General features: G+C 38.7%; 1 protein-coding gene across 1 annotated transcript in view; it reads right to left on the reverse strand.

The window, feature by feature from the left end:
- Positions 1–14,111, reverse strand: part of Wdr33 (WD repeat domain 33) — a 95,753-nt gene that overhangs the window by 49,863 nt on the left and 31,779 nt on the right. The window lies entirely within an intron of this gene.

Here is a 14,111-nt window from a genome sequence, read left to right on the forward strand (position 1 = left end):
AGTTTAAGGCCAGCCTGGTCTACAGAGTGAGTTCCAGGACAGCAGGGCTACACAAAGAAACGCAAAAGAGAGAATAGAGGGAGAGAGAGAGAGAAAGAAAAGAGAGGGCAGAGGGGAAAGGGAGAGGAGAAAAGAAGAGACACCTCATTTGAGAAGGTGTGTCACTGGAGGTGGGCTTTGAGGTTTTATTTTATTTTTTTTAAGATTTACTTATTCATCATGTATACAGTGTTCTACCTGCATATATGCCTGCATGCCAGAAAAGGGCATCAGACATTATTATAGATGGTTGTGAGCCATCATGTAATAGATGGGAATTGAACTCTGGACCTCTGGAAGAGCAGCAACTGCTCTTAACCTCTGAGCCATCTCTCCCTCCAACCCGGAACAGGTGGGGTTTTTTTGTTTTTTTTTTTAAACTGGTGTATGGAAGAGCTCACCCATAAAGCTAGGTTGGCTGGCCAGAGAGCTCCAGAAATCCTCCTATCTCTACCTCCCCAGCTCTAGGACTATAGGTACAAACAGTGTAAAGCCTTGTACATGAGTGTTGGAGACCTAAACCTAAGTCCTCATGCTTATGTAGCAAATACTACCAAATGAGCCATCTCCCCAACCCTTCTTTATTTTAAAAAAGATTTAAATATAAAGAAAAGAAACTATTTTTAAGACAATTCTACAAAATACAGTATTTTATGGCAACTGATTTAATTATTTACCTGCTAGAATTCAATAAGCCAAATCACTCAGAATACTGGTAATGTGCATCTCTAAGAAAAATTAAAATATTATAACTATAAAGCTAAACATATAAAAACTCAAGTCTAGACTTGCAATATACTTGAAAAATAATTAAATTATTTGATCAGCAGGGAAAACATTATGGAATTTTAACATCGAACTGGCAACTTAATAATTGGGGTCCATGGAAACACACCTAAACATGGGCACTGTGCTAGAAAACCTCAAGAAATGGGTAGGAGTTAAATACAAAAACAAAATGTTCTTCAACTCAAGACATCTCCTTTGTTACTATCCCTGTTTTCTGTAACTGTCTGGTCAGATGTAGGTCTATATCCTAGGTATGAATTTGACTCCAGCATTACTACAACTAACCAATATCTCTTTACACCCCAGTCAGCCAGCTGTTGGCCTGACATGTGTGATATCAAGAAGTACTGGAGAGAGGTTGATGAAGAAGCCTAATCATCTTATCTACCTATACCCAAAATGCCAAGGCCCTTTTCCCCAAACTCCTAACTTTCTGCTCATCACATATCCAAGGTGTGTGTGTATGGGGGGGGGGGTGTCTAAAAAGTTAAGTTAGCTGTTAGGTGTCTATGGAATTCCTGTTTACTTACAGAACTTTGACAAGTCACAAAAGTATGTCTCAAAGTGGCAGAGAAACTAGGATTACAAAAATACTGATGCAGGGAAAAGGACAGATCATCTAAATATATATCACCAAGCAAAGCACCACATCTTTGTCACAATGAATAATCACAAACACTAGATTCACCTAACAAGACAGATCATTAAATACTTCTAGAAGAGCTTGATAAGGCCAACTTTAATGTTTTATAAACCAATGGCTGCATATATATGCAGTACAATAATGAACAATAAACTTAAAAAAAATAGAGGCTGGGGATATAGGCTAACACGCATGAAATCCTAGTACTACAAAATAAAGCCAGCCATTTGCATCCATTTGTCCCACACCTGCAAACTAAACCAATCTCAGACGTGTGACAGCAGGAGTAAAACACTGAGTCTTCTAACATGTACACTTTTTTCTTGTCTTTATTCCCTAAACAACTATTTATCTACCACTAACATTGTATTATATAGTACAGGTAATGTAGAGATTATTTACAAGAATGCAGGAGGCTTGGAAGTACACACAACAATGGACAGCATGTTTAACTGTAAGTTTAACCCCTAGTGCCAAAATAAATAAAAGGGCATGAAAGGATATATGTTTAGGCTATCTGCAACTACCATTGTATATAAACAATTAGAGCATCTGCAACTTTGATATCTGCAGAGATCCTGGAACATATTATAAAGGGACTCTAAAATAACTACTTTTATAGTGGAATCAAAGAGGCAGCTGTGAAATTAGCTCTGTAAATCACCTAACAGTAACTAACATTGAATACTATACATGTAATAACTAGTGTGACAGTTCTCATAAACTCATTTAACTCACAAACCAACTCAAAAGTGTTATTATTAATCATCATTTTTCCTTCAATAGTACTTCCCCAGTGTATCATCATGTTGCTATGATCTAAAACTGTGACTAACATCTGGGGTTAGGACTGTGTGGTTTTATACATACATACACATACACATACACACACACATATAATTCTATATAGTACCCTTTTTCTTATATACTCATTTTGATATTATTGGTTTGCTTTTGTTGGGGAGGAGGTGTTATTTTAAGCAGAACATTTGTTATGACTATGGCTTAGTTTTTGCCAACCTGACACAAACTAGAGTCGCCTGAGAGAGAACCTCAACTGAAGAGCTGCAAAGACTAGATCAGCCGGTGGGCACGGCTGTAGGGCATTTTCTTGACTGACGGGAGACCCACTATAGTAAGCAGCATTCTCTGCAGTTCAGTTACAGTCTTTCCTCTGTGCCCATGCCCTAGCTTCCTCAATGAAGGAAATCCTATCCTCCCCAAGTTACCTTCTGGTCAGTGTTTTATCATAGAAACAGAAACCAAACTGGGACACTATGTTATCTAGACTGACCTTAAATTCCTGGGGTCAAGAGATCTTAAGAAGACCTCCCAAGCAGGCAGCCATGACTATGTTAACAGCCACCATGTTTAGTTTGGTATATTAACTTGCCTCATGTTTAACTGAGTAGTAGGAAACCAGTAGGTAAGGTTAATCATAAAAGTGTTTTCAAAGAAAAATTGATGTAAACCAATTAAGGAAATTAAGACAATTAACAAAAAGTAACATAAAGGAAACCAAAAATAAACTAGAAGAAAATAATTTAATCGAAGCTTTTTTTAATCTCGGAAGTTAGCGTGCTAAAATGGGAAAAGAGGCATGGCAGACTCTCTGGAGATCTGAAAAATTTCATCTTATCATAGAAGGGGCTAGGTATGTTTAGTGTAAATACATAAAAATAACAGGTACAATTTGTGAATGTGCACATGTGTGTATATACACACACACATGCAGGGAAACAATTTAAAAGTAGTGTCAAATCAGACACAGTTGCTCATGCCTGTAACCCCAGCACCTGGGACATAAGACCAAAACCATGAGTTTGAAACTAACTTACGTTACACGAGGAGGCTCTGCCTCAAGAGTCTAAATAAGAAGATGGCTTAGTGGGTAAGACTGCTGCACAAGCGAAGATCCACAGCACCCAGATAAAAGGCCAGGTGTGCTGATGTCACCAGATCCCAGCTCCTCAAGGGTGGAGACAGGAGAATGGTTTGAGCTTGCTGGCCAGCCAGCATAGCCATAAATCCTAAAACCCTAGGCTAGATAAAGTCACTGGGAGACCTTATCTCAGGGTAGTAAGACAGCTAAAACAGAATACCCAAATGTTCTCTAATCTTGATGCAATTGCATGGGCTTAAGAACCAGCGTACACATGTACATATACATACCCCATACCCTTAGGATTAAAGCTTTGAACAGGTAACACTGCGTCCTTAACCTAATAGTTTTTTAAAACTATATAGAAAGAAATGCAATCTGCTTGAACACCGTGAAAGCCAACCAACCATTAAAATAATTTCCCTAACAGCTAGTAAGAAAATGCAGCACAATTTCAAAAGACCCCAATAGTTTATGTAACAGTCCACTCTATACTCTTCTACACAAAACTTTTCTAAAATCAAATCCAAATATGTACTATATTCTCCATCCTCAATATTCTAGAGACCCATACAAGGTAAACCCAATCCTACTTCCCTACAAAATCATCGAAGTATCTCTGAATGAGGGCCTGAGGAAATGGCTCAGTTGATTAGGTACCTACCGCACAAGTTAAGGACCAGAATTTATCCCTACCACCTACATAAATAGTGAGGGAAGGAAGTGCACTTGTAATTTCAATTCTGGGAATACAAATACAGTAGGATCCCTAAGGATTGTTAGTCAGCCAGTCTAGAAAATCAGCTGTAGGTATAGTGATGGTGAGATGGCTGGATGTGGTGATACACGTCTGTAACCCAGTACTTGGGAGAAAGGCAGGGAGCTCTGTAAATTCAAGATAATTTTAGTCAACACAATGAATTCCAGGCTAGCCAGGCTATGTGAGACTCTGGTGTGGGCTGGGACGCAGATGTAGGTGCACTGCTCAAGACAGAGTTCCATCCTCCTGATAGTTCACAAACACCTGTAACTCCAGTTCAAGGGGATCCAACACCTTGAACTGTGTGTGTCCAAGTGGGAGTGGGGCTATGTTCTTCCATGCCTGGAAGCCACTGTTCAACACTCAGGTATTTTCCTCTATCAATTCTCCATCATTTTTCTTGAGACAGGGTCACTCACTGAGCCCGAGGCTCACTATTTCGGCCAGACTAACTAGCCAGCAAGCCCCCAAGGAAACCTTGGGTACTGGGGATCTAAACTCTGATCTTCATGCTTGCACAGCAAGCACTTTACAAAATGAATCTCCCCAGCTCTAGCATTTTGAAGAGATCCCTCACCTCTGTCCAGAGCCTGTGCAATACAGCATGCTGATACCATTTTTTTTAAATATGTGTAGCAGTCTTTTGCTACAGTACCTTTTAGAAAAGTACAGACTACTAATTATAAGAAAAAGCAATCTGGCTGGAGCGATGGTTCAGAGGTTAAGAGCACTGGCTGCTCTTCCACAGGTCTTGAGTTCAATTCCCAGCAACTACATGATGGCTCACAACCATCTATGATGAGATCTGGTGCCCTCTTCTGGCACTGCAAGCATAAATGCAGGCAGAACACCATACATAGTAAATAAATACATCTTTAAAATGAGAGAAAGGGAGAGAGAGAGAGAGAGAGAGAGAGAGAGAGAGAGAGAGAGAGAGAGAGAGAGAGAGAGTGAGAGTGCATTCATCAGATCTGACAAGAATTAAAAACTACTATTCAGTCTTCTTTAGCACAATAAATATTGTTTAATACCATAAAAGGTTTCTGTTGGAAATAAAGTATTGATTCTCCTGAGTTTCTAGAGTCTACCTGTGTACAACTTTGTACCACTGTGTTTCCATGAGTATTTCCTAATTGTTTCAATATGGAGGACTACTTAAAATGTCAACTTTTAGAATTACATTATTCAGCCAGGTATAGCGGCAAATGCCTTTAATCCCAGCACTGAAGAAACAGAAGCAGGCAGATCTGTGGGAGTTTGAGGCCAGCTTGGTCTACACAGACTTCCATGACATAGTGAGACTCAAACAAAAACAAAACCCAAAAAGTTACAGAGGCATGGGTGGGGGTGGGGTCAAATTATTATGTAACTTTGTATGTATTTTGCCTAGATGTGTATCTGTGTACCACATATGTGCCTGGTGTCCACAAAGGCCAGAAGAGGGCATTAAATCCCCTGTAAATGAAGTTACAGACAGCTATCAACCATCTTGTGGTTTCTGGGAATGAAACCTGGAGCCTCTGAAAAGAATAGCAACTGTTCTTATCCCGTGAGTCATCTCCAGCCCTGAAATTTTCTACTTTTGGTATTTCAAACCTGGACACTGAGAGGATTTCTCCAAATCTTTAACAAGCAAAGAGAAGTTCTACAAATGACACCAACAGTTAAGTGTTAAATGCATTCAAAGACTGGAGAGACAGTCCAGCAGTTAAGAGTGCCTTATTTGCACCTCTGGAGGATACAAGTTCAATTCCTAGCACCCATGTGGGGCATCTCACCACTACCTATAATGCAAGTTTCAATACATGGCATCCAATCACACAGAAACACACACACAACTTAAAAATAAATCATTAAAAAAACTAAAATATATCCAACCAAGGGGGAAAACAAGTTAGGTGGTCTTGACAGATAAGCTTCAAGAGATTTAATAGTGCACATGGCTTATTTCTAAAAGACATATATATGTAAAACCACCATTTCTTCCATTAAGTACAAATTCTTGAGGCTAGAGAGAGGCAGCAGTTAAGAGCACTTGCTGTTCTTCAATTTCCTTGGCAGAGGACTCGGGTTTTACCCTCACCTTCCATATGGTGGCTCACAACCATCTGTAAATCTAGTTTCAGGGAATCCAACACTCTTCTGAGTAATGCACAGACATGTAGGTAGTCAAAACATGAATTTAAAAAAATGGATTTATTTATTTTTATTTTATGTACATTGGTGTTTTGCCTGCCCATATGCCTGTGTGATAGTGTTGAATTCCCTAGAACTGCAGCCTGCATGTATGCCTGTGTGAAGATGTTGGGATTCCCTGGCACTGCAGTTCCAGGCAGATATGGGCACGCACATGGGTGCTGGGAGTTGACTCTGGTCCTAACGAAGAGCAGTGCTGTTTAACTATTGAGCCACCTCTCTAGCCCTTAAAAAATATTGAAAAAAATTAATAACTTCTTTATAACTAAAATAATCACATTTTTAGATATTACAAAGACTTTTCTTTAAAGCATCACCCAAAACAGTATGATTCAGGGTATAGCTTAGCTTGGGTTAGAACACTTGCATAACATGTCCAAGGGCCTGGGCTCATCTCCTAGGACTAAATGAAGTTTTTATAAAGTGAGTAGAGAGGGGAAAAAAGTAAAGGTTCAGTTCTGGCGTTGGTGGCACACACCTTTAATCCCAGCCCTTGGGAGGCAGAGGCAGGTGAATCTCTGAGAGTTCAAGGTCAGCCTGGTCTATAGAGCGAGTGCCAGGATAGACTCCAAAAGCTACACAGAGAAGCGCTGTCTCAAAAAACCAAAAAGTAAAGGTTAAATAAAATAGAAATGTTTACTTTGTTCCCTATAGTAACAAAGCTGATTTGTATAGTTCCTATTCACTAAATACAAGAACACATAAAGATTGACTGCTTTTGTTTTTGTTTTTCAAGATAAGGTTTCTCTGCATAGCCCTGACTGGCCTCGAACTCAAGAAATCCACCTGCCTCTGCCTCCCAAATGCTGAGATTAAGGTTTGTGCCACCACCTTGGGCAAGGTTGACTGCTTAAATTAGTAATATTAACTGACTGCTGTAAAAAATTGAGATCATAGGCTGCCTAAGTAACACATGCCTTTAACTCCAGTTCTCAGGAGACACAGGCAGGTGAATCTAAGTTCAAAGCCAGCCTCATCTACATAGCAAGCTCCAGGATAGCTAGAGTTACATAGCAACCCTGTCTCAAAATATAAGACTGGGACCCTGGCTCTTGTGTATGGTACTGAAAGAATAACACCCATGCATGCAAAGTGAATAAATACTCTGCTACATCCTCAGTCCCTGACTTTGTTTGAGATGGTTTCATGTAGTCTAAACTGGCCTTAACCTCCTGATCCTCCTTGGATAACAGATGTGTACCCTTTTAACTGGTGTTAAGCATGAAAACCAGGGCTTTGTGCATGTTAGGAAAACACTAACTTGGCTCTATCCCCAGAACTAAAAGCAAGGACAATGTGCGTACCTTTAGTCCCAGCACTCAGATGGGACTGATGCAGAGTCAGGCTGATCTCTGAGTTTCAGGTCAGCTGGTCTACACAGAGTTAGAGGCCAACAAAAGCTAAACAGTTTAAAAACAAAACAAAACAAAACAAAAAACAAACCCTAGAAGCTAGGTATATATAATACACAAATGTGATCCCTGCACTTGGGGGCCAAGGTAGGACAATGAAGATTTCCAGGATACCATGGGATAAATAGTAAAGGCTGAAGCAGGGTGGTGGTGGTGGCACATGCCTTTAATCCCAGCACTCAGGAGGCAGGCGGATCTCTGTGAGTTTGAGATCAGCGTGGTCTACAAAGTGAGTTCCAGAGTAAAAACCTTGTCTCAGAAAGAAAGAAAGAAAGAAAGAAAGAAAGAAAGAAAGAAAGAAAGAAAGAAAGAAAGAGAGTGAGAGAGAAAGAGGGGGGAGGGAGGGAGGAAGGAAGGAAGGAAGGAAGGAAGGAAGGAAGGAAGGAAGGAAGGAAGGAAGGAAAAAAGAGAGAGAAAAAAAAAGATTAAACGCACACGCCTTTAATCCCAGCACTTGGGAGGCAGAGGCAGGTGGATCTCTGTTAAGTTCGAGACCAGCCTGGTCTACAAGAGCTACTATCCAGGATAGCCTCCAAAGCCACAGAAAAACCCTGTCTCGAAAAACCAAAAAAAAAAGTTTTAAAAAAAATAAAAAAAAGAAGGAAGGAAGGAAGGAAGGAAGGAAGGAAGGAAGGAAGGGAAAGAGTAAAAGAAAACACTAGACATCATAACAACATGCAACTCTACTATCCCAAGAAAACCAAACTGGTCTTCAAACCATTTTTCATTTTATGTACAACATTTAAGGTAAGTAAAGATGGAAAGAATAAAGCTTCAAAGAAAAGATTCCTGTAAAAATATGAATGTGTGCATAAAGTATTGAGACGACTAATTACTTTCAATGATATACTTCAAAAGTTATATATTGTCTTTTCCCTCTTATACATGAGTTTAAAGGACCCAGTCTTTTTTAAGGGAGAAAAACAAACAACCTAGTTGTTTGATTAAATGAGATGTCAGAAGTATTTAAAAACCAGCACACATTCTGCCACCTGAAGAAGTTACTCTGGTGTTGTAGTTACTTCTCCATCACTGTGATAAGACACCATGACCAAGGCAACTGAATGAAGGAAGCGCTTATTTGGGGCTTACAATCTTAGAGGATAAGTAAGTCTAAAATCATCATGGCAGGAAACATAACAGGAGACAGCAGGCAGGCAGACATGGCACTCAAACAATGGCTGGTAGCCACATCTTGATTCACAACAAAGCTGGAAGAACAGAACTGCCTAAACCCTTTGACATAGAGCTACAGGATTTGGAGTCTGCCCTGCTGGGTTTGTCTTGCTCTGATCCAGTATTTCCTGCCTATCATGCCCCTATTCTTCCTTTTGTGTCACTGTATGTTGAAAGTATGTACCTGCTTTTTGACTTTATAGAAAGTGACAAAAGATTGCCTTGAGTCTCAGAAGAAACTATGGACTTTTAAACTGTAATGAGACTGTGAAAGACTAAGGACTTTTGAAGTTGAATTAGTTTTGTTTTATTGTTGTGAGACAGTTTCTCTGTTTAACTGCCCTGGAACTCTCTTTGTAGACTAGGCTGGCCTCAAACTCACAAAAGATCCACCTCCCTCTGTCTGGAGTGCTGGGATTAAAGGTATGTGCCATCACCACCTGGCTTTTAGTTTGTCTGTTTTTTTTTTCAAGCAGGTCTCACTATGTACTACCTCTGGCTATCCTGGAACTCACTATGTAGACAAACTAGCCTTGAACTAGAGATCAGCCTGCTTCTTGACTCCCAAGTGCTGGAATTACAGCCATGTGTCATTATTCCTGGGTTTTGAACAAAATGCATTTTTGCAAGACTATGAGGGCCAGGGAGTGGAAGGAATGTGGTGTTATTTTTGAGAATGGTCGCTATGGGTTCATGTTTGGATCCTTGGTTCACAATTGGTGGAACTGTTTGGGAAGGATTAGAAGTTGTGACCCTGTTGGAGGTGCTCACTGGGGGCAGGTTTTGATAGTTGTTCAGAAGACGAAAACTATTCCTTTTGGCTTTGTTGCCTGCTGCTGCCATGCCTCCCCCAATGATGGTCATGGGCTCTAGCCCTCTAAACTGTAAACCATTCCCCCCAAAAAAACTCTTTCTTCTATCAATGCTATATAAAATATTATAGATAGTAAGCAAATTATTCACAACGAAGACCACATTTTCCCCCTTGAATACCAAGACTATATAAACATGTCTTTACATAGTTTAAAAGCCTTCTACCAAACTAAAAGATCTTTGTAGTGGAGGCTTTAGCTTATTTAGTAAAAATCACAGTTGAAAGCAGTCAAGAAAAACTACACATAGAAACTTATCATGAATGCTATTGGGTGGTGGTGGCACATGCCATCAAACCCAGCAACCAGGAGGCAGAGGCAGGCAGATCTCTGTGAAGCCATCCTGGTTGACAGAGCTAGTCAACCAGGACAGCCAAGGCAACACAAAGAAACCTTATCTTAAGGAAGGGAGGGAGGGAGGGAGGAGGGAGGGAGGGAGGGAGGGAGGGAAGGGAGGAAGGAAGGAAGGAAGGAAGGAAGGAAGGAAGGAAGGAAGGAAGGAAGGAAGGAAGGAAGGGAGAAAAAGAAATAGTATGAATGCTGTTCTTTGTCTTAGGCTGTGGGGTAAATATGTGAGTTCATTTCTTCTCACAAGTGCTAGTATTTGAAAAGACAGCCAGCACTTTAGAGGGTAAGTCGGGAAGAATATTTTGTGTTTTAGGCCAGCATATGCTACACAGTGAATTCAAGATTAGCCTGGACTGCATAGTAAGACCCTTTCTTAAAGCAAACCAAAATCAAATTTAATAAAACAGGTTTGATTTTGTTTTGCTTTTAGAGACAGAGCTGCACCATGTCCAGACTGTTCTCAACTGCTATGTAGCAAAGGATGACCTTGAGTTCTGATCCCACTATCTCCACGTGCCCACTGCTAAGATTAGAAGGTCCGAGCTACCAATCTCAGTTTTATGCAGTACTAGGGAATGATCCTGAGACTTAGTACATGCTAAGCAAGCACATACAAACAGATTCATTTCGGGGCTGGAAAGATGGCTTAGCGGTTAAGAGAACTAGCTGCTCTTCCTAGAGGTCCTGAGTTCAATTCCCAGCAACCACATGGTGACTAACAGATTCATTCTGAAACTGAGGTATTGCCTCTTGAACCTACTGCAGGGTATCCCTTTCTGTACATTTATATAATCTAGCAGATACCTTGTAGCCCATTTGCAGTTTCAACAATTCCATGTGATTTACTGTTTTCGTGGTTCAATATGTGGTACATAAAAAAAAAAAAAAACCTGTAACTTACATGGACAGTTTTTAAGAAAAGTATTGAACTGAAATTCCTTTTGCCGGCTCTCCCACCACCCCTCCCAAAATCTTGATTTCAAAGACTACAGCCCAGTTAAACAATCTATGATGACATTTCTTTTAAAATATAAAAGATTAGGGATATAACTCAGTGGTTGGGTTACTTGCCTAACTTGTTCCCTGAGCTACATAGTAGTAAAAGAAACTCAAGCCAAACAGCCTACCTTCAAATCCAAGCCCTACTTCTTATACTGTATGTACAATCTTACAATCTTTGCCAGGTTTATTTAACTTCCTAATAATCATGTCCTCTATTTGTAAAGTGGGAAATACTCAATTCTCAATCCAGAGGGTTGCTGATGATGCTAAATTAAGTACTTAAACTATGTCTGATCAGTGCGTCAGCTATCAGTACTAAAATCCAGAAGGTGAAACTTCAAGTGCACTGAATTTTTTTAAGTATATACCTCTCATTAAAATGTATTTTAGCATTCTTAATGATTACATGTTTTCAACATAGTAGTAAAAGATTTGTTTTGCTTTTAGGACAGGGTTGCAGGTCTTCTTCTCTCTTCTGTGTCAATAAAAGTATTTCTAACCAGTATTATTAAGTTTATTCTCTGGTCTCTGCTCTTAAGATGATAAAAGCTTGTGAAAATACCCTGCCTACAAAACTTTAAGCACTTTACTGCAGAAAAACAACAAATGTGTATAAACTCCAGTATATGAGGGACATTTACAAGATGTCCTCAATTCTATGCTATACTCAATTTCATAATTTTATGAATCAAAACAACCAATCCTTTTGTAGAGCAAACCTTCCCAACAATTGCTCTATGTCCATTTTACACATAATGTTTTTCTTGTATAACTTATTTTACATCAAGATTTAAGAACAAGCTGAGAAATGATAATAAAAAACAGCAACTGTAAAGTTTGTATTTGCAATGGTATTGTGGCTCCTGAAGAATACTATGTGCTTAAAGCTGAAATACTTGGAGGGAAAAAAGAAGACATGATTGTTATTTTTTATTTTTAATTGTTTGTCAGACAGAACAGAATAAAGAGGTTTTTTATTTTGTTTTTTGAGTTTCTTACGTAGCCCAGGCTGTGCTCCACCTCTCAAGTGTTGAGATTATAGCCATGCACTATGTTTTTGGTTTTTTTCCTTTGATGTCCCAAATGGAAGACCAGGTTATAAAAAAGCTAATTACCACCATAATGGAAGAATGCTCTAAAAATATCTCATGGAAACATGAGATAACAAGTACTTTATCACAAAAAATCTGAGTAAACCTCTGATTTTCAGGGATGATGAAGAAAAGATTAAGCCTCAGACTATATGATCATCACCTCCCCTTAAATAGTGTTTTCTTCATTTTCTAAATACCTAACTTCTCAAAGTGAATGCTGACACAAACCACAAGATAAAGGAGTGTGCCTGCTTGCCTGCCAGGTAGGTATGAGTGGACTGTGACTATAACACAGGGCAACTGATGTTTTAGAAGATGGAACATTCATCCTGTCCCAATTTGACTTTGGGATCCAATGTTCTCCATGAGAAGCCACCTTCAAAATCCTTTCTGCTAATTTTTGTTGAACAATTTTTGCATTCTCCCAGAGATAATTGTAAATCTGATCTCCAACCATCAAGTAGAACAGAAATACTCTTAGTTTCACAGAATTTAGAACACTGAATGACAGAAATTGGTAACTAGAATATAAAATCTCATGGATTATGTGAGACTTGCTCTCAAAACTATTTGGACTGTTTAATTTAGTTCGCATTTGCCTCATATATTCATGGAGGTACTTAAAAGTTAGGACCATTTGGCAGTAAAAATGTTTTTACAAGGAAGAAAATGACATACATATGCACAAGCAAGAACATAAATCCTAAAAGTACAAGGACATCCAGCATACTTTTGTGTATATTTGAAACACTCATATAAAGTCTAAAATGGACAGTTCTCATACAGAGAATAAAACACTCATTTAATTAGTAAAGATGATATTAATGAACTTGGGTTTGTATTGCCTATTTAATAGCATCCATTTTAGCTAAATTCACCTGAACTCAAATTAATAATAAAAAAGTTCACCTTAACTCAAATCTAAAAATATCAACTGCTACTTATAACACTTTAGAGACATTGCAAGGTATATTTAGAGCTGTTTTTATTACTGGAAATGAATAGCTAGCTCTTCATTGGTATGTAAGGTGAAAAAAATGTAACATATAAAAGATTTTGGTTCAATACAAATTGTTGAGCAATCTTATATGAGAATTCTGTTATCACATTTCAAAATACTATAAAATTAATCACTGCAATCCCTCAGAATTATTTTAAATAAAAATTTTTCTTTATTACTAAGGATTTTTCAAAGCCTAGAAAACATTAACCTATGTAACATCTAATACTTCTAAGAATAGTGAGGAAAGATCCAATTTAAGTATACTACCAGGATAAAAGTTAAGTGGTTAAGATTCTAGTTATGACAGTGGACCTGTTTTTTGTTTTAATGTGTCACTTAAATCTTCTGGGTCATGGTACTACTCATCCATAAAACAATTCAGACTAAGCTTTCACAGACTCTACCTGATTCTTAAGTTGCATGGTATTATGATCTTCACAGTACATATATATGCCTCTCAAATTTTGACAGGCACCAACAAGTTCCCTACATTAACTATGGTTATACACAACTGCACATGGATCCAAGCCTATGTGGCAATACATTCAATGATAATTGCTAGAAATATGTGTCTTTAATTCTTTTTTTAAGGTTAGTTTTGTTTGCTTTATTCTGAGAAAGGGTTTTACAATATAGTGATGGTCTGGAACTATCTATCTAGGCCAGACTAAGGAGGAATTCACAGAGATTTACCTGCCTCTCCTAGGATTACAGAGTGTGCACACTACATCTGGCACAATAAAGTATCTTACCAATTAAAAGAAATTTACAGTTCCACCAAGACAATTAACTTCTGAGTCTCTAACATGAAGGGAAATCTCTAAATCGTAATGTCCTGACAAATGTTATCTCTGGTACCCATTCCCCAACCCTGAATCTCCCTTTCACATGGTGT

Source organism: Cricetulus griseus, chromosome 2 (assembly GCF_003668045.3).
Source record: "Cricetulus griseus strain 17A/GY chromosome 2, alternate assembly CriGri-PICRH-1.0, whole genome shotgun sequence".
NCBI lineage: Eukaryota > Metazoa > Chordata > Mammalia > Rodentia > Cricetidae > Cricetulus > Cricetulus griseus.